Raw genomic sequence first — 20,071 nt, 5'->3', positions numbered from 1 at the left:
GGACACGGTTATTAGGCAGAATTGGAGATCTTTTCAGGAAGATTTTTTATCATATTTTTGAGAAGAGAAGAAAATGAGCTAGGGTTTGGAGCTGCGATTGCTATCACGATTTCTAGAGTTTGATTATTTGATTTCTTCTTAATATTTTTTATGGATTTTAAGAAATCCATGAGTAGCTAAACATTCCATATTGGTTAAGGATATAGTCGGATATCATAAACATGCTACTAAATTAATATATTGGTTTTGAAATCTTAATCAAATCATTATTGTCTTGTTCTACGATTTATTATCGCATATGATTGTATGATTGTTTGTTTAAGAGCGCTACTAAATAACCATGAATGCATTTTTATAGCTAGACTAGGGCTTTGAGATACGTAATTGTTGATGAACCTTGTCATAAGTAGCATATTGTGATTACCAATTGTATTCAAAACCTTTGTGTGATTGCAAGTAGAAGCTTGACCTATGTTAAATAGTTTACTCGTAGTATTTATATTGCATGGATTAGTCTAATTCATAGAACTTAAGGCTCTTGGAGGATTAAACCTAATAGCACGTGCATTAGGTTGTTCACTGAGTAGTATTCACATATTCATCGTTATGGTATGTGATGATATAAGGAATTTACTTGAGTATGCTCTCGATGGGGTACTTTAGGACTCTTGATAATGAATGATTGAGTGACAACACCAGTTTTTAGTCGAAGTGCATGTATTATGATTGATGATGAACCCTTAACCAGTATTCTCAACTTATTGATTCTCTTTATTCGTTCTTTGCTGTTATTATTAGTTTAATTATTTTAGACCTAAATCAAAAATTTCCCCCAGGTTACTTATTAAGTTTTCAATTACGAATAACAACCCATATCTCCTTGTAGAGCGAATATGTTCTTATAACTATACTATTATTCATAATTGTGAAGTGAAAGAACTTAAATTATTTTTGCGTCGGCTGACAACCGACCAGTCTACGTCCATGGAGTAATGAGTGATGAATTTGTATTAGATTGTGGTGGTTACTAGATCTTATATGCTTCCCAAAGTAATAAAGAGAACTCAAGCAAGAGTAAATAATTAAGTTCTATACATTTAAGAGGTATAACCTTAAGCCTAGATCTATCTCAGTTATCGTTATCCCTTCTATGGAAGTGAAGCTCAGTATTTATAGCCCATTCCCCTTCAGAGACATCTTTGATGTCTTTGGACCCATCGAGATTTGATGTATCTTCCGTACAGATTGTACTTTCGTCGACTACGTTCTTTCTAAAGTTGGACCATTCCACCCCATCTTGTCCACACTCCCTCGAGAACTACCCATCCTTAGTACAAGTTGTACCTTCGCTGGCCGTGTACCTTTACCAGTCAGACTATGCCACCTAATTCTTATCCACGTGCTATGAGAATACGCGCCAAGGTAGAGATTTATTTCATTTAATTCTAAGTAGACGCCACAACTGTCTCTGACCATCCACAACGGCCACCTCCCTAGTCTAGGTCCCATCTCTCCACCGATGCATCCTTCCTTAAGATAAGAAAAAGTAGATTGAGAAGGGATCATATGCTTCTCGGGTATCCATGTATTGCCAGGGCTATTTTATTATCCATATATTGCCTGGGCTATTTTATTATCCTATATACGACCACTAATATTATGACATGTGTATGAGGAATAATTGGTATTCCACATTTTGCCCATTTTCTTCGTATTCTACCGAGGGTAGAATGAGAAGAAAAATCCTCCACTATGCTGCCATTTTTGCACGCACGAGTTGTAGTCCTCACATGTGCTTCCATGCAATAACTTCCCCTCAAATATCGGGACAACTACATTTTTGGATTTCCCAACCGCCTATTAGAAATTGTTTTAAGGAAGAATAAAACATTAACTCCTTTTTTCTTCTCCCACTGTCGATCTCTGCTTCTGTCTGTTTAACAGAGATTTTTTCTTCATCTCTGTAACTGTTCGTCTTCTTTGTTGATCCTTAGGAGTTTATCTTGCTGCAACTTGGCCTTTATCAACAGGTAAGTGATATCAATACCCTTTGTTGCTTTTCTGCTATCGATCATACTATTACGGCTCTGTTTTCCTTAAGATTTCAAGCTTTTCCATTATTTTGTTAATGATGATAGAATGCTTGACTTGATTTTTGCTTTGATCATCTTCGCCATGCTGTTTTAGACATTGAGTTGTTCATTATTTGCACTATAATCATAATCATGATCAATCATGTGTGTCGTTTTGATTGCTTTTGGAGGTCGATTCCATCTTCTTTGTTTCGTTATAATTGATAAATCAATTTACTTTCTTCCTTTTTGATTGGTAATTTAATCTATGCTCCGGGTTTGTTGGTGTTGATCAAATAAATTTTGATCTTGTTTTTGCTTCCTTCGACTGTTCCTTGATGAACTGTTCATGTTGATGTTGGTAACCATGAGACTTCCGAAGAAGCCAGCGTGTAAAGAATCAAAAACATTGTTCATACAACACAACTCAATCGAAGAGGTTGAGCCGGGACCATAAGTGTAATTATACCTAGTATATATATGTTAACTAGGACTTAACCCATGTCGAATAATCTTTATTTAGTTATGCATTTTCTGACATATAAATATTATGTATAATATTTATTAATATCAAGTTTACCCTTCTTATTATTACAAAAGTACAGGAAAACCTGGTAGATATTTTTATTCTTCACTCCACAAATCCTTTCTAGCATTTTCCGCCTTGACATTCTCCCATACTATGCCTCTCCTTTCTCGAGTTGTATCCTCAAGCCAGCCATGAAATTATATCGGAATTAATTCTTACATATTTTTCCCCCAAAAAAAATATTACTTGGTATGTTTTTTTAGTTTACAAAGATATCTTATCGATCCTTTGAAATGGTATTACCTTTCTGCATCTTCCTTATTTCAGTGAATGATGTCTCAAGCAACCCATGAAATTATATCGGAATTAATTTTTACATATTTTGTCCCCCCAAAAAACATTATTTGATATGTTTTTTTAGTTTACAAACTTATCGATCCTTTGAAATGGTATTACCTTCGTCCATCTTCCTTATTTCAATGAAGGATGTAAGGATCTTCATGGACCATAAGATATGGGCCCGACCACATAGCACCGATGTTGTCCCTACTTGACCACCTTGGGATAAGAGGTGTGCGGTTTTAATCTAAAATGCATCGGTGTTACGTAAGGAGATGCACAAGCTTATTAAGCTCCACATGTACTCCTATTTCTACCTCGTGGGACTATCCCTAGTATACACATGTGATTTATCGCTCCACATACTCCAACAATCTTAACCTTTGCGAGATTAAACCACTTCACCAGTCCAATCAGACTACACCGTACGAGTACTATCTGTATATCCTACCCATCGATCATGATTAATGTCACTATGCGCCCTGGAATCTTACTCCACGTTGATTTTATAAGAAGGCAAGCACTAACTCCACCTGGACCATTTCCTTGCCCACCTAGAACCCTGCTCCACTTGAGAGTTAATGTGTTAGACACTAACTCCACTTTAAGTGACATTTCAACCTTGAGCATTACCTTGTCGATCTAGAATCCTGCTCCACCTGAGTTAATGGGTGAGACACTAACTCCACCTTGAGCATCAGTTCAACTTTGGGCCTTGCCTGCTCCGCCTTGAGTCTGACTCCACTTGCGCCCTAAATAGGGTGACATCCACAACCACTTCTAGGTTCATACGTACAATAGCCTCAACCATGGGATCTGATACCAATTTTTAGGATCTTCACGGACCATCGGACACGACTCAGGGCCCAACCACATAACCCTGAACCCCACTTGACTACCTTGGGATAAAAGGTGTGGGGGTATTTAACTAAAAGGCCTCGGAACTATGTATGGAGATGCCAAAGCTTATTAAGCTCCATATGTATTCCTCTTTATTCCATGAGGGACTATCCCTAGCTATACTATGTGGTTTATCACGCCACATACTCCAACAACCGAGCGGAACCAAAACATTAAACTATGTAAGCTGTAACAAAATTACAACACCTGAACTCATTCGTCCCAAAAATAATTGTGTAAATATAGACATTGTTCGGATCCTTGTTACTTTTTTCCCCTTTAAGAATAGTCTGAAAATATTAGAACTCAGAATTGACCCAAAAGTTCATATCGTATCGTATATTCTTACTATTTCAATGACATAATGAAAAGCTAATTCATTCACTTAAGTTATTATATCTTAAAATATTAAATCATTTCTGATGGAAACCATTTTATTCACATATGATGTAGTTCTAGTTTTTCAAAATTCCAAAATATATTGTGTATATAATTCAATTCGGCAGGAAAGGTTCACCGAATGAAATATAGGTAATGGCTTGTCTTTTCGTAACATTGTGGCCTTTTCAACATAGTTGGATCCAGAGTTGGTAAAAAACACTGTATTTATGCGTTCTCGGGCGAGAGAAATCTAGGGATGGGCTACCTCCCATAAAACTGCTGATTGATGACTGCATCATTGTCAGTGGAAAATCCCATACTGTCGGATAACCGCAATGACTAAGCGGGGACAATATTGGCGGAGGATCAGGTCCTTACAAATGGTATTAGAGTCGACCACGGGTTATCTGTCAAGGGTGAAAGATCATGCTTGACGGATTGTGTCAGCAAAGGGTCTCATGAGTGAGAAAAAATGCCAGAGTCTAGGATGGAACATATTCCGTAGCCGAGGATGGCTCCAAATTAAGTTGGTGGTATTATAGTACTCCGAATCGACAAGTAGGATTCGTCAAATGGAATATAGGTAATGGTTTGTCATTTCCTAACATCGAGATCTTTTCAGCATAATTGGCTTCATAGTTCGCGAAAAATCTCTATAGTTAAGCATGCTCGGTATTGAGTAATCCTGAGATGGGTGACCTCCTGATAAGCTGCTGTTGGATGACCGCATCAGTGACCATTAAAAACCCCATACTATCAGATGACCGTAGTGGCTAAATGAGGACATTATCGGTAGAGGGTCAGGCCATTACATTCTACGACATTACGCTTCCAAATGTGAGGTTATTTGTTGCATAAAAATAATAAAACTATGATTATAGTAAGTCAAATCATTAAGTACTTTACCTAATAAAAATACGCTCTACTAACAATAAACTAAATTATCCATCATCATTGAATAAAAATAATGTTATACTATTTATCAAGAAATACGCGAGACGATGAGAAATTACTCACTGGGCACAAATACTTGCCACCGTCACTATGGTCCACTTATATAACTGTTAGCCAATCTAACTAGGTTTGGTGCTGTTTTTTTCTTTCAACAAAAAAATTTTGAAAACACATTTATAGCAGTATTTTTTCATCCTAGTGTTTCATAAAGATGTCATAAAGTGATTTTTATGCAAAACATTCCAAATCTATCAATTTTAAAAGTGGGGGAGAAGGAGATTTTAAAAGCTTCAAAAGCAAATGCTATAGTTCAACCTAATCTCATATTTTATTTTCCAATTCTATCTCATCTTTTCTTATAACTGACAAACATTATCCTTGAATCTATATATCACAAAAATCTCAAGGACCCTCAAAGTGAGATGTTGTTACTCCACAACTGTGTTGATGTTTCCAGGTTATATTTTGCAATGCGCACCACCAACCCGGAAGCTCTGCAACAGGCCTCTGACCTCTTTGAAGACCGCTTACTTAGGTATATGAGGCTTTTGATCACGCGTGATGGGGCTGGGCCTTTGCAAAAGAGAATGGCCACTTTGCCTATCAAAGATGGTGGTCTTGGCATTTACACTATGGCAGACACTCGCTCCTATTGTTATCTCGCTTCTCAGAGTTAGACTACTTCGGTGCGGAAGTTGATACTTGGTAACTCTTTCTCAGCGGATAATGGGGCTGCTTATCAGTTGGCTCTTCAGAAATTTATTCAGGTATGTGGTTTGCCTTCTTCTTATCGCGTCGATAACACTATCCCCCCTTCTATGCACTCCCTAACAGTCACTTATTTTGATGATGTTAAGAAGCAAATCCCTGTCCAATTTACCTTGTCCGCAAGAGACTCCATTCTATGGTAATGAAACTAGATCAAACATGCTCAGGATTACCTTTTGGATGTCCCTATCAGTGGGTTGGATCAGTGCCTTGGCCCTAGACAGTTCAGAGCAGTAGTTTGCTATCGCCTCGGTATCCCGTTGTTTGTTGAAGATGGCTTGTGCTCTTGCTGTAATAGGCCTATGGATATTTTTGGTGATCATGCGCTACATTGTGCTAAGGATGTTGGACTGAAGTTCCGCCATGATTTATTTCGTGATGTAATTGCGAATATTTGCTACAAAGCTGGTGTTCCTGCGCGCAAAGAAGTTTCTCTGAATTTTTCATCAGATACAGACAAGGATTTACGTCCAGCTTACATCCTTGTTCTCAATTGGGAAAACGGCCAAGATGTGTGTAAGGATGTCACAGGTGTCTCACCCTTTACTGGTGATGGAGTTCGTTCTTTCATCCCAGGCCAGGCTATTTCTAAAGCAATTGCGCGTAAACATGCTAAATATTTGAAGGAATGTGTTTCGCATGATTATGGTTTGGGTGTTTTAGCCTTCACTACCTTAGGGGAACTCAGTGAAGATACTGTATGTTTTTTCAAGCATTTGAAGAATTGTTTAGTTAGTCATGATGCTGGTAGTGGTCTAGTAGTTTTAGTTTTCATAGATTGGGTATTGCTATTCAAAAAGGAGGTGGTGCCCAACTATTCGCTCGGATGCCAACTAAAAACTTTATAAAAAATTAATTCTTTTTTTTTAATTATTTAAAGATATTTATTTTTTATTTTCAAACTACGTTTTTATTATAACGTATCACTGAAATATACTTTAATTTATCAATAATAAATATTAAGCAATATTATTGATTTTAAAAAGTGTTTAAGAAAAATAATACCTTTTAGTAATAATACTAATTAATAAATTTAATATTACATATATGTATTATAATAATAGAAAAATTTACTTATTTTAAGCATAATAAAATAGAATAAACAAATTTTAGAGATATGTCTTTTTTTGTTATTTTTCTCACTAACTATAGTTGAACCTTATATTTTTCCAGACACGATTTGATCGATTTTAAAAATAGTTTTAGCTTCAGTTTATAATATGCAATCATTCAATTGTTTTAGCAGTGTTCTTCTGATGCTATTAATATATAAAAATAAATCATACAAAATAAATCCATCAATCAAAGAAGTTGAGCCGCGACCATAAACGCAATTATACCTGGTATATGTATGTTAATACATGTATCATGGGGGAAAAGACGAACAAGATATACATGTACCGCCTCGGAATCAGCATCTTCTTTTTGTGTGCAAGGAAAACTCCTTGAATCCTACTATATCAACACCCTACCAGTGCCCATATGTATCTGTATTATTGATACATGTTCACTTGTTTTCTTGTAATAATCGTAACATAGGCCATTACAACAACCAAAAATTATAACATCTTCATTTTCATCATTATTAAGAACAAAACTAACCCAAAATACATCTTCATTTTCATCATCATTAAGATCAAAACTAACACAAAATTTCCCCACGAAATTCTTGTACATGGGGTGGTATCTGGTTACAAGTTTTTTTTTCTTTTCTGGAAAAGCCCTAATGTATATTAATAATTTAATATGGCCGGAATAAAAAACCTGAATCATTATAGAGTTTGTTGAGATCATACAACCATCATCAAAATTAAAAAATTTCTCCCAATTCTTGACTGAGACTCCTACCATTACAATTTTTCCTACCATTACAATTTTTCCAACCATGTAAGAGATACAATTTTTCCAACCATGCACTTTCTTTTTTTTCTTTTTTTTTGAAGCATTCATATCAATATAATAAACCAAATTGCATTAATGTATTTCATTCTTATGTCTATTATTAGTTCTGTTTCGGTGGCAGATGTAAATTATTTTGTAATACCTTTGCATGTGAATGATTTTGGAACTTAGTGTATGAATTGAACCACGCGTTTTCTCAAGAAAACAAGTAAACAAATGAAACAAAGATCGATGAACCAAGTAATCGTTAGTGTCCAATTCGTGTATGCAATTGATTTTTCTTCTTATTCTTTTCTATAATGAAATCAAAAGGAATGATGAACCGTACCGAATTTTGATGGTTTATGAATTATTCAGTATTTTATTATGGGGAATTTTGTATTTTCCTCTCAAAATAAACAACTATTTGACATTACCCCTTTTTAAATCAATAATAGCTGAAACCTCTTATCGGTTATAATTTCCATTACCACCCAATTAACTAGGCATGTGCAGTGCCTCTATGCGTCATTATAAAATAATAATTTTGGAAAATCCAGAAATACCCTTGCGCCCAAAAAACAGAGATGCGTGTTTGAGTTATAGGAATGAGAGAGAGATCTGAATATTTGTCTCTGTCATCTTCTCCGACATTTCTCTGCAACTGATTTTCTTTGAAGATGAGAAAAAGAATTCATAAATTCTACCTGGTCAAAAAAAACCCATAAATAAATAAAAAATACAAAGTCCCAATTTTGGATTTAAAAAAAAAATGCAATTCTTGTTCCTCATTCCGTAATCTTTATAAAAGCATGCTACGTTGAAAAGGAGATATTGATATGTGACTGACTAGAAATTAATGGGCCATTCCACTAACATTACCATATAAACACCTTACCTATTTACGTTGTTGCGACACAAATTCAATACAACCCTATCCTTACAAGCAGAATCATATTTTCGATTACTCATTGTTTTCCTTCTTCTTGTTGATTCTTCTTCTTGTTCTACTCCGTCCATTCTATGCAGTTTCTCGAAGTAACATATAGATTTAGGTTATTTTTAAATAGCTAATGGAGGTGACAGTTCATGGCCATCATTGGAAAGACGAGGGTACCCAAATATACCTCAATATAAAACTTTTCCACCTATAATTTCATTCTCTGAAAGTGATTGTCTATGTACTGAGTCGAGATAATACAACTAATTGGTTCACACTTCGTGTCATCGTCTATGGATACGAGATCGAGACAATACGACAACAAGATAACTTGTGTGGTTGACTATGGATACAAGATCGAGACAATACAAAAACAAAGTAGGATTACTTGATAATAGGTTCGGACTTAACCAAACACAATAGGATTGCTATCAAGTAATTATGAATTTACATTTGTGTATTTTACTTCTAATTATAATAAAACAATTATAATTGCGGAAATAGAAAAGTAAAAGACACAACAAGATTTTGTTAACGAGGAAACCGCAAATGCAGAAAAACCCTGAGACCTTGTCCAGAATTAAGCCGCTATACAAAATCTAAACCAATTTCGTATAGTTGAGACCAAGCAACTAAACATATAGTTCACCTAGTTCCCTCAGTATTCTTGCGCCTCCAACTTGTAATAAGTCACGCACTTGGAACAATTCCATTGGTTCGTATTCCAAACAGTAAAGGAACAACAAATCTGTTCGGTAACAACTCTTTTCGAACAACGTGATATGAGTTTGACAAAAGGCTCTTCCGTTTATCCCAATAAACTCCTTTGTCAGGTTCTTAGATCTATCTATTTAACAACTACCAAAGTATTTGTCTAGACTATGCAATCAATACTCTTAATCACAAAGAAGTGTATTGATGCCGATCTACTCAACTAATCAATCAAGATTATCACAAAAATAAACTGATTATAGTTGGATCCCCAGCTGATCAAGTTTGTGCACACCAAAGATTATGAACTCAAATAAGATATCTTCTTTGTCTTCAAATCTTCTTAGATCTTCAATAAACACCTGCACACAAACAATTTGAATCTCTTGTGATCAATCACACACAGAACGGAGTTTGTTAACGATGGATTATCACAAGACGTCTTTAGACCTACAAACAGTTCTAAAGATCCCTGTCGACACTTCGATCTAGTTTGAGTGAATCTTATATCAGAAGAGAAGATTCTCAAGCATAAACAAACTAGGTGCAAAAGTTCAACAACCGTTAGTCAATCAAATCAATCGAAAACTAATAATAAACTGCAATTATCTAGTTTCCCACCAACGGTACTCGTAGAGCTTCCTAATCCCAAAGAAGTCTTTAAAACGAGTGGTCATAAGAGACTTCTCCTAATTAGGGTACTTTCCTCTCCGAATAGACGGCTCCACCAGTAACAACACAACTAGGTAGTTTTGCTAGCTCTGAGGATTAGTTTGCTTGAAATGAAAACTTCAATATTTATAGACCAATGAAGTTTGGACACCAAGTAATTTCCAAAACCGAAAATATTCTCAAGATATGCAATATATTTCCAAATTCAGTTTTCATAATTCCTGGAAATGCTCTGTCCAAATATTGATCGAAATCTCAGTAGAAAATATCCAATTAGTAAATGCACATTAAAAAATTTATTTTATAAAGATATGCATTTAATTGCTGGAAATTAAAAGCAAATAAAACTAAAAACCTTAATAAAATGATTCTCATTTTATTTCGATCCGGGATTCTCCTTTAGTTATTAAGGAATACCTTTGAACAATAAAAGGTAAGAATTACTGCACATGTTCAAAGTATGTCGACATCTTTACTTTGTAAATACTTTTTCATATTTACAATCTTGGAACCGATTTGCCACACTTCCAAACGAGTTTAGAATTGGTTCATCTGACTTCCACGAACTATGTGATCGATTATCCTATCAAATCAACATTAATGGGTTTCACGGTTCTACCAAAACAAAGTTTCGGTTCTACCTCCATGTGGGTACTAGGATCGGTCACACTTGCTTTCCAAAAATTGTTTGACTAGGTACTAGGATCGGTTACTGCATTCTTATGGTATTTTACTTGTGATCGGTTGCACAAGTCATAGGATCGGTTACCAATTACTAAGACGTGTTGCACCTCTTACAAGGATCGATTCCACATGCTTGTGATCGGTTGCACCTCTTACTAGGATCGGTTCCCCAATGTCTAGAGTTGGTCATAACAATTACAATATATCGATTATACCATCTCAGGTGATTACTTAAGAAACGTTTCACTAATAAAAGTCATACCAATACAAAAGTCAGGCATTGTGAATAGTTTACCAAGATACATAAAAAAGTTATGAGCGGTTATACTAACACATATTGGTAATCCAAAGATATGCAATGAATAACAATACCAATAAGCCTAGCGATTTCCATTTCGATTCACAAAACAAGTTTATGAATTGTACTTCCTTTAAACAAATGTAAAACATTGTTTCCTAGGACAAAATATTCACCCATACCCATACATAATTGATAGACGCATTTATGTGTCTAATATGTATCTATTGTATGTATTGTTAGTGCTCAATTTTGTATTTATTGTGTTCTTTTATGTCTTTGTAGGAATTTTTAGAGAAATAAGCCCTTGCGGTGAAATGGGCTCAAAAAGCAGTGTTTTACACCCCGGAGAAATGTATCGTAGGCACCCCAGAAATGCACCGTAAGCATCCCAGAAATGTCCCGGAGGAACCCATAAAAATTACTATTTCCACCCAATTGCTATTCGCACCCAAGCTCTGGTTAAGGGGCATCCATCTTCTCTTTAAATTCAAAAACAACTTTTTGGCGGGAAAAATATATTCAAAACTGGCAGATTTTTGATCGAGAAAATGAAGGTGTTTTAGTGCGATTCAATCGCTGAAATTTGGTGGGAAGTTGTGATATGGCATGAGGAACACATTATGGGAAGTGGGTTCGATCAGAAGTGGCTGGAAAACGCGTGATGATCCTTGAGCCCAAAACAGAGCACGTGCACTGTAACACGAGCAAAAATGGAGTTCTTGTGTGCATGGAAGAGTCCTACTAGCGTTGGAAGAGTGTTGAGGCGTGGAGAAGACATTTGGGAGCGTGCAGGATCGAAGTTAACGCGTGCATGGGATTAAAACTGGAAATTTTCGTTATTATTGGCAGCCGAGAATATTTGGATTAAATGGAGAATACATGCAATCAATGGTCGGATTTTTGGCTCCAATTCACTATAAATACAAGGAAAAACAGTTTGGAAAAGGGTTGAAGAGTTTGGGGGTCTAGCCAGAGCCGAGAGGAGCGAGAAAAAAAGGTTGCAGAGCTTGTCTCTGCTGCTGCCATTAAAGGAGAACACGAAGAACAAAGCACCAACAGAGGCAGTCGTTCATGCTACAGTGGAGACGACAGGCAGCTGTGGGTCGTAGTATTCCGTATACTACAGCACTTTTCAAGTATCGTTCTTTGTAACGGTGTTTGCAACAATTAAAAACGTTGCAAACACCCGATTTTCATTATTTTCTCCTTTTCATCATTTGTACACCTCCTTTGAGAAATAAAATCAACTTTTGAGCGTGTTTCCAATATGCGGGGCTAGAACCCATCACCGGGACAACGGAGGAAGCAACTTTTCACGATTGTGGTAAATGAATTAATTCTTTATATGATTTATTGCATATATTTACTTGTTTAATGATTTCTATTAATTATTTGTTATTTTGTCTGATGTCGCATGCTTGGTTTAATTTACTTTTGATGCTTCATGCTTACGACTTACAGATAATGTTTTATGAAATCTAGTTTTGGCAAAGAATTAGAGTCACAACTTCTTTTGTTTGAGATATATTGTCTAGAGTTAATGACTAAACCACAAGAATATGAAAAAGTGTGAAATCCTGCGTCCTAGTGTCTCTTCATCCTGTTAATAAATTTTTGTATAAAATTATTTATTTATTATTTTAGAAAACTTTAATCTTTACAAGTCCGAGCAACGAACTTTTACTACCACTTTCAAAACTACAACAAAATAGCACCACCGACGCGGACTTGCTTATAGATTTGTTTTTAGGTTTATTTATTTATTTTTTACTATTATTTGTTCCTTTTTACGTTTCTTTTTGTGTCTTTGATTTACAGGTTCAAAGTGGAATACTAAGGACTTGGGAACAAAAAGCTTAAAGCTAAAAGCTAAAAGAGAAGAAAAAAAAAGACATAATATTTTTTTTTAGGATTTAATTTTTATTATTATTATTTTTTTGTATATAGCTTTTATTTTATTTTTTTTAGAATTTGTAAATAGGCTTTATTTGTCATAATTTTTCTAATTTTTGGACTTTTTTTTTGGACTTTATTCTGTACTTTGGACATTATTTTTATTTATTTATTTTAAACCCTACGGAAGGGTTATATATATAAAAAAAAATTATATATAAACTGTGTGCAGGGAAGGACGACGATTACTATATCTTCTCGGCTCCTCGGGTTCGTACATGACATAGGAGTCTTGGCCCGAGTCGACTTCAACGGTTCATCCCCCGTCTGGTACGGGAGGTAAGTCCATCGAAACACTCGCGAATCTCCTGTAAGCGAGTTACTGTATTCCTTAAGGTGATTCATTGATTGAGGACGAATTTGGACTGTTTTTAAATTCCTAGTAAAGGGCAAGGCCTTACCAATACAAGATAAGGGTTCGGATTTCATCACCGCTCCCTTCTTGCACGCCTTAGAAAAACGAAACCTAACGCAAACCCAAGCTTAAAACTTGACTAAAACGAGACCGATAAGGTAACGCGCTTATTAGGAAAAAATTTCGAAGAATATTGGTTGCTCTTTAAGCACACTTCAAAGTTCATGATGGTTTCTGTGAGTTGAATGCGTGACTGCGCCGCCTTCTAATGCGGTGAGGCCTTGGGTATCAAATCTCTACTAAGCTTCCCTCGTCTCTATTCAACTTACTTTGACTCGGATTGATTCCAGAGGGGTTTGCTCAAATTGCAACGAATTCCCTTTCGAAAGATAGAAGATGGTCTAGAAACAATCTAAGTGGAGCCATCATGCTTTTTGTTTGCTAGAATTTATAGGTTTGATTTGGTCGAGTCAGCCTTGTTTGTGATTGTGTAGAATTCCTCTGTAGTTTGTGTTTCCTCGGTGATGAATCCTTTTCAGGAGACGCCGCCTGAGATGACGTTACGAGAATATATGTCTAGAAATTCTCGTTATTAAGAGACGTCTTCGGAAATGACTCTTGGTGAATATATGCGTGGGAAGCGATATATGGATACTCCAACTTTTATTGAGGAATCACCTCTAACGATCTATGAGAAATATTATAAACATAGACCATGTGGTTGGGAACAAAGCTTGAGAATTCGTGAATATCAAAAATTATATTGTGATGATGATGAGGAGGAGGATGGTGATGATGATTATATTGATATTTCTAGTTCAAATCCAAATAATTTTAATAATTATTTACCTATTCAAAAGGACGAGGATTTGACTAGAAATACCCCCGTTTTAGACGATGATTACGAAACTGATGATGGTTTAGAGGAACCAGTTTATCTTGAGAGTACTGTTTTCGAGTCAAACGATTTAGAAACAATAGTCTTAGATGAACTCGTAGAGATTAGCGGGGATGAACCTGACTTAGAAAAATCAATCGCCCACTTTCAGGATTCTGATGACCTAGAAATTAGGGAGATTATGACCAGTCTACCTAGAGACGCCGAAAACTCTAAGTTTGGGGGTGATTATCATTCTCCATGTTCTTTAACTCTTACAAAAATCCCTCGCGTGGGACTTGACATCAATGCCTCAACCATCTTACAAGACTATCTTCGTACTCGTTTTCCCGAACTTAATAATATTCAACACGAGTCTCAACTGTTAGAAACCCATCCTCTGGTTGATGAGGTTAGCCCAGGCAATAATACCAAGATTGACTTTTTTTCCCACCAAAAACTTTTCTACCAATTGTGGGAACATATAAATTTCAGATGTGTCAATTATTAAGTTTTGAGACTAAACCTAATTACTTTAGGAGATTAGGGTCGACACATCTGTTTAAGGAAGACCACCACTCTCTTTGTGGTCAGCTGTGTAAGTCAAATCTGATTGACTTTAAGGATCCCCAGTTATTCAGGTTGTTATTATTTTTAATTGAGTTTTTCCAGACTTTTAAACCTGAACTGTTGGATCTTAGCTATGAGGAAGTGCATCCAATGAAAATATTCTATCAAGATCCTTTCATAGAACCTGAACCTGAACCACAATGGGACATAGGTATCTTAATCAGGAAACTAGATAAGGGTATGCATTACATGTTCATTTTCTTGGCTTGTTGCAGATTCCTTTTACTTGTGATAGCTCTATTTGGTTTCGATAACCCACAATTATTTCGGCTATTGTTATATGATTCGAGGTGATTAAACCTTTCTTAGTCTGGCTGAAGACTATAAACTTATCACTTCTTGGGAGGTATCCCATGCTCATGAAACACGGTAATATCGTTCCTTAACTCTTCCGCTTCAAATGGTAACAGTTCCTCCTTGTTCATGCTTTTAGTTTCATCTTTAGAACATTGAGGACAATGTTAGATTTAAGTTTGGGGGTATGGGAGAAACCTTTTAGTTGCAATAAATAAACTCCAGAGCCTAGAAATTTACGCCTATTAAGGATAGCACTAACCAATCTAAGTGGATGGAAACATTTTTGTTTTAGGAGTTGAGGAACCAATCTGACTAGATGGAAACATCTATAGAGTCTATTCATAAAAGCACAGAGCTCAGGTGTTAGAATTAACATGATAGTTTTGCCATATGTCGTCGAGTCCTTTTCACTTTCTATTTTTAGTTTTCTTTTATTTCAAGTGATTTGGTGGGGCACGCGATTCAAGTTGTTACCTTTGCTAGGGTGAAATAGAGTGACTGAGTTACCTTTTCAAAAAAAAAAAAAAAAAAATTAGACCAGACCAATAGACCAATCGGAATAAATACTAACACTTGGATAACAATATGTGTGTGTTCTCCCTATCTTCGTCGCCTAAACAAGCGTGGAATGCAGGATCCACGGGAATCACCATGTAATCTGCTGACAAGAAACATGCGCTTCGGTCCACAAGGTCCAATCATGTTGTTAGTTCTTAAATAAATGTGTGTTTAATGAAGACGACCACTGGTACCCTTGTATATGCCATTTGTGTTGACCTAGAGTTAGGATTATTAACCACTGGTTCCCTTGTATATGCCAGTGTGTTAATATTAGCCAGACCGGTATCTCAGTCATTTAGGTTAGGTTCATCTTGGCAGAGGCCTTCAGACAGATATGGGAAACACCGTTCACTTTTCAACCATCTGCATTTTTTTCCATCTTCTTAATCTTTTCATGTGATTAGTCTGAATCCGAGTATGATGTCCATCGTGAAACTATCTTAGTAGAGCTCTGTCACTTATATGAATTTTAGTATGCTTGAGTGCAAACTCGTGTACAACAATTGGAATTTCGTATCAGGGTTCTTCCTCTTAGAGTCAATAATTGTATGCCAACCAAGGAGGTTCTTTAGTGCTTTCCAAGGTTTTGCGTAGATAACTAGGGTATGGAGTAAAGGTTTTGTGGGTACACCTCTGGTAAACCCTCCGGAGACAACACTCCGCCACGAGGGCCACCCAGGGGTTCAAATGTTTTTCCTTTCTAGAATAAATTTGGTCGAGGACTAGCAAATAATAAGTTTGGGGGTGTTGATAGACGCATTTATGTGTCTAATATGTCTCTATTGTATGTATTGTTAGTGCTCAATTTTGTATTTATTGTGTTCTTTTATGTCTTTGTAGGAATTTTTAGAGAAATAAGCCCTTGCGGCGAAATGCGCTCAAAAAGCAGTGTTTTACACCCCGGAGAAATGTATCGTAGGCACCCCAGAAATGCACCGGAAGCATCCCAGAAATGTCCCGGAGGAACCCATAAAAATTATTATTTCCACCCAATTGCTATTCGCACCCAAGCTCTGGTTAAGGGGCATCCATCTTCTCTTTAAATTCAAAAACAACTTTTTGGCGGGAAAAATATATTCAAAACTGGCAGATTTTTGATCGAGAAAATGAAGGTGTTTTAGTGCGATTCAATCGCTGAAATTTGGTGGGAAGTTGTGATATGGCATGAGGAACACATTATGGGAAGTGGGTTCGATCAGAAGTGGCTGGAAAACGCGTGATGATCCTTGAGCCCAAAACAGAGCACGTGCACTGTAACACGAGCAAAAATGGAGTTCTTGTGTGCATGGAAGAGTCCTACTAGCGTTGGAAGAGTGTTGAGGCGTGGAGAAGACATTTGGGAGCGTGCAGGATCGAAGTTAACGCGTGCATGGGATTAAAACTGGAAATTTTCGTTATTATTGGCAGCCGAGAATATTTGGATTAAATGGAGAATATATGCAATCAATGGTCGGATTTTTGGCTCCAATTCACTATAAATACAAGGCAAAACAGTTTGGAAAAGGGTTGAAGAGTTTGGGGGTCTAGCCAGAGCCGAGAGGAGCGAGAAAAAAAGGTTGCAGAGCTTGTCTCTGCTGCTGCCATTAAAGGAGAACACGAAGAACAAAGCACCAACAGAGGCAGTCGTTCATGCTACAATGGAGACGACAGGCAGCTGTGGGTCGTAGTATTCTGTATACTACAGCACTTTCAAGTATCGTTCTTTGTAACGGTGTTTGCAACAATTAAAAACGTTGCAAACACCCGATTTTCATTATTTTCTCCTTTTCATCATTTGTACACCTCCTTTGAGAAATAAAATCAACTTTTGAGCGTGTTTCCAATATGCGGAGCTAGAACCCATCACCGGGACAACGGAGGAAGCAACTTTTCACGATTGTGGTAAATGAATTAATTCTTTATATGACTTTTTGCATAGATTTACTTGTTTAATGATTTTTATTAAGTATTTGTTATTTTGTCTGATGTCGCATGCTTGGTTTAATTTACTTTTGATGCGTCATGCTTACGACTTACAGATAATGTTTTATGAAATCTAGTTTTGGCAAAGAATTAGAGTCACAACTTCTTTTGTTTGAGATATATTGTCTAGAGTTAATGACTGAACCACAAGAATATGAAAAAGTGTGAAATCCTGCGTCCTAGTGTCTCTTCATCCTGTTAATAAATTTTTGTATAAAATTATTTATTTATTATTTTAGAAAACTTTAATCTTTACAAGTCCGAGCAATGAAATTTTACTACCACTTTCAAAACTACAACAATAATCACAATAGCATTCATACGATTATGTCGATGTCTTATATACGAAGTTCAAAAGATAGACGTTATACTTCGTATTGTAATTTCTTAATACGATGTCTAACTAGAGTATAATCATTCACAGCTTCGCAGTTATGTTTTCAATATGCACGACTTGAAAGATACGTTAGGAATGAAACAGTTCGAGTCAAATATTACTAACCTCAAGAGGAAGGATGATGTCGTCGATATAGCTCTTTACTTCTTAACATTCTTCAAGTCTTCACGTAATACTTGTGAGTCTCATATCCTAGTGACTTTCTAGCTAACCTATACGAAGTTTACTCTAGTAAATATTCAAGCGACTCTTTAAATGAGTTTTGGTTCACTAAAATATGACAACCAAACTTGACTTACCAACGCTTGGTGGGTTCAACCGAGCTATGCTCTAACAATCAACCTCCCATGATTTTTCATCCTCTTAATAATGATCATTTTCTTTCAATTTGATATGCTAAAAATCTTCAAAATACCATCTCTCTCCTGGTAATTTGTACAAACATGTGTTGTGCAAGACGTATGGTGGTCGACAAAGTTTTGGAAGCACCTGGGTTTGTTCTTTTATACCTCCTTCTGAAAAGACGAAGGTACCCAAATACAACACAATCTCTTATTTATCAATCTATCAGTACTCTTACAAAGTGTGATCGTCTATGGACAAAGTCGAGACAATACAACAACTACAATATTCATACTTTGTGTGATCGTCTATGGATACGAGATATAGACAATACGACAACAAGATAACTTGTATGATTGACTATGGATACAAGATCAAGACGATACGACAATCAAAGTGTGCTACTTGATAATAGGTTCGGTAATAACCAAAATATATAAGATCACTATCAAGTATAACGAAGTTAACGTATATATGTATTTTACTTTATTATAATAAACAATTATAATGCGGAAATCAAAGTAAAAGACACGACAAGATTTTGTTAACGAGGAAACCGCAAATGCAGAAAAACCCCGGGCCCTAGTCCAGTTTGAATACTTTCAGAATTAAGCCGATATACAAAATATAAACCAACTTTGTGTAGTTGAGACCAAGCAGACTACCCCTAGCTACTTAGTTCCCTCAGTATCCCTGCGCCTTCGACTTTTAGAGTCACACACGTGAATAGCAAGTCCTTTGGATCGTATTCCAAACAACAAAGGAAGAATTTGTTTGGTAACCACTCTAATCAATATTTGCTATAAGATATATATGAGTCGTTGAAAAAGGCTCTTCCGTTTAATCTAATAAACTCCTTTGTCTGATTAGATCAATCTAACTTTGATTACCGAAATAGTCAAGTATAGATTCGTACTCAATCAAGATAGGTGTCAAAGAGATATATTGTGAATGTCGATCTCGCGCAACTAATCAATCGAATAAATCTGATTCTAGTTGGATCCTAACCGATCAAGGTTTGTGCACACAAATTCACTAGATACGAAAACCAATAAGAAATCTTCTTCGTCTTCAAATCTTATTTAATTTCCAATAACCTGCACAACACCACTTAAATCTCTTGTGGTCAATCACGCGCATAAGAGAGTCTGTTAACAATGGATTTTCAAAAGATGTCTTTAGATCTACAAACAGTTCTAAAGATCCCGTCGATACTTCGATCTAGTTTGAGTGAATCTTATATCAGAAGAGAAGATTCTCAAGAATAAACAAACTAGGTGCAATCAAATTTTCAACAACCCTTAGTCAATCAAATCAATCAAAAACTAATAACACTGCAATTATCTAGTTTCCCACCGACGGTACTCGTAGAGCTTCTTGATCCTACAGAAGTCTTTAAACGAGCTGTCGTAAGAGATTTCACCTAATTAGGATACTTTCCTCTCGGAATAGACGAGCCCACCAAAAACAACAAGAAAAGAAGTTTGACTGGCTCTTAGGAATGCTAGAAATGCAAAATTAGGTATTTATAGACCAAGGATGTTTGGACACCAAGGAATTTGCAA

The sequence above is a fragment of the Papaver somniferum genome, chromosome 6, assembly GCF_003573695.1.
Source record: "Papaver somniferum cultivar HN1 chromosome 6, ASM357369v1, whole genome shotgun sequence".
NCBI lineage: Eukaryota > Viridiplantae > Streptophyta > Magnoliopsida > Ranunculales > Papaveraceae > Papaver > Papaver somniferum.
This window is presented reverse-complemented; position numbering follows the sequence as displayed.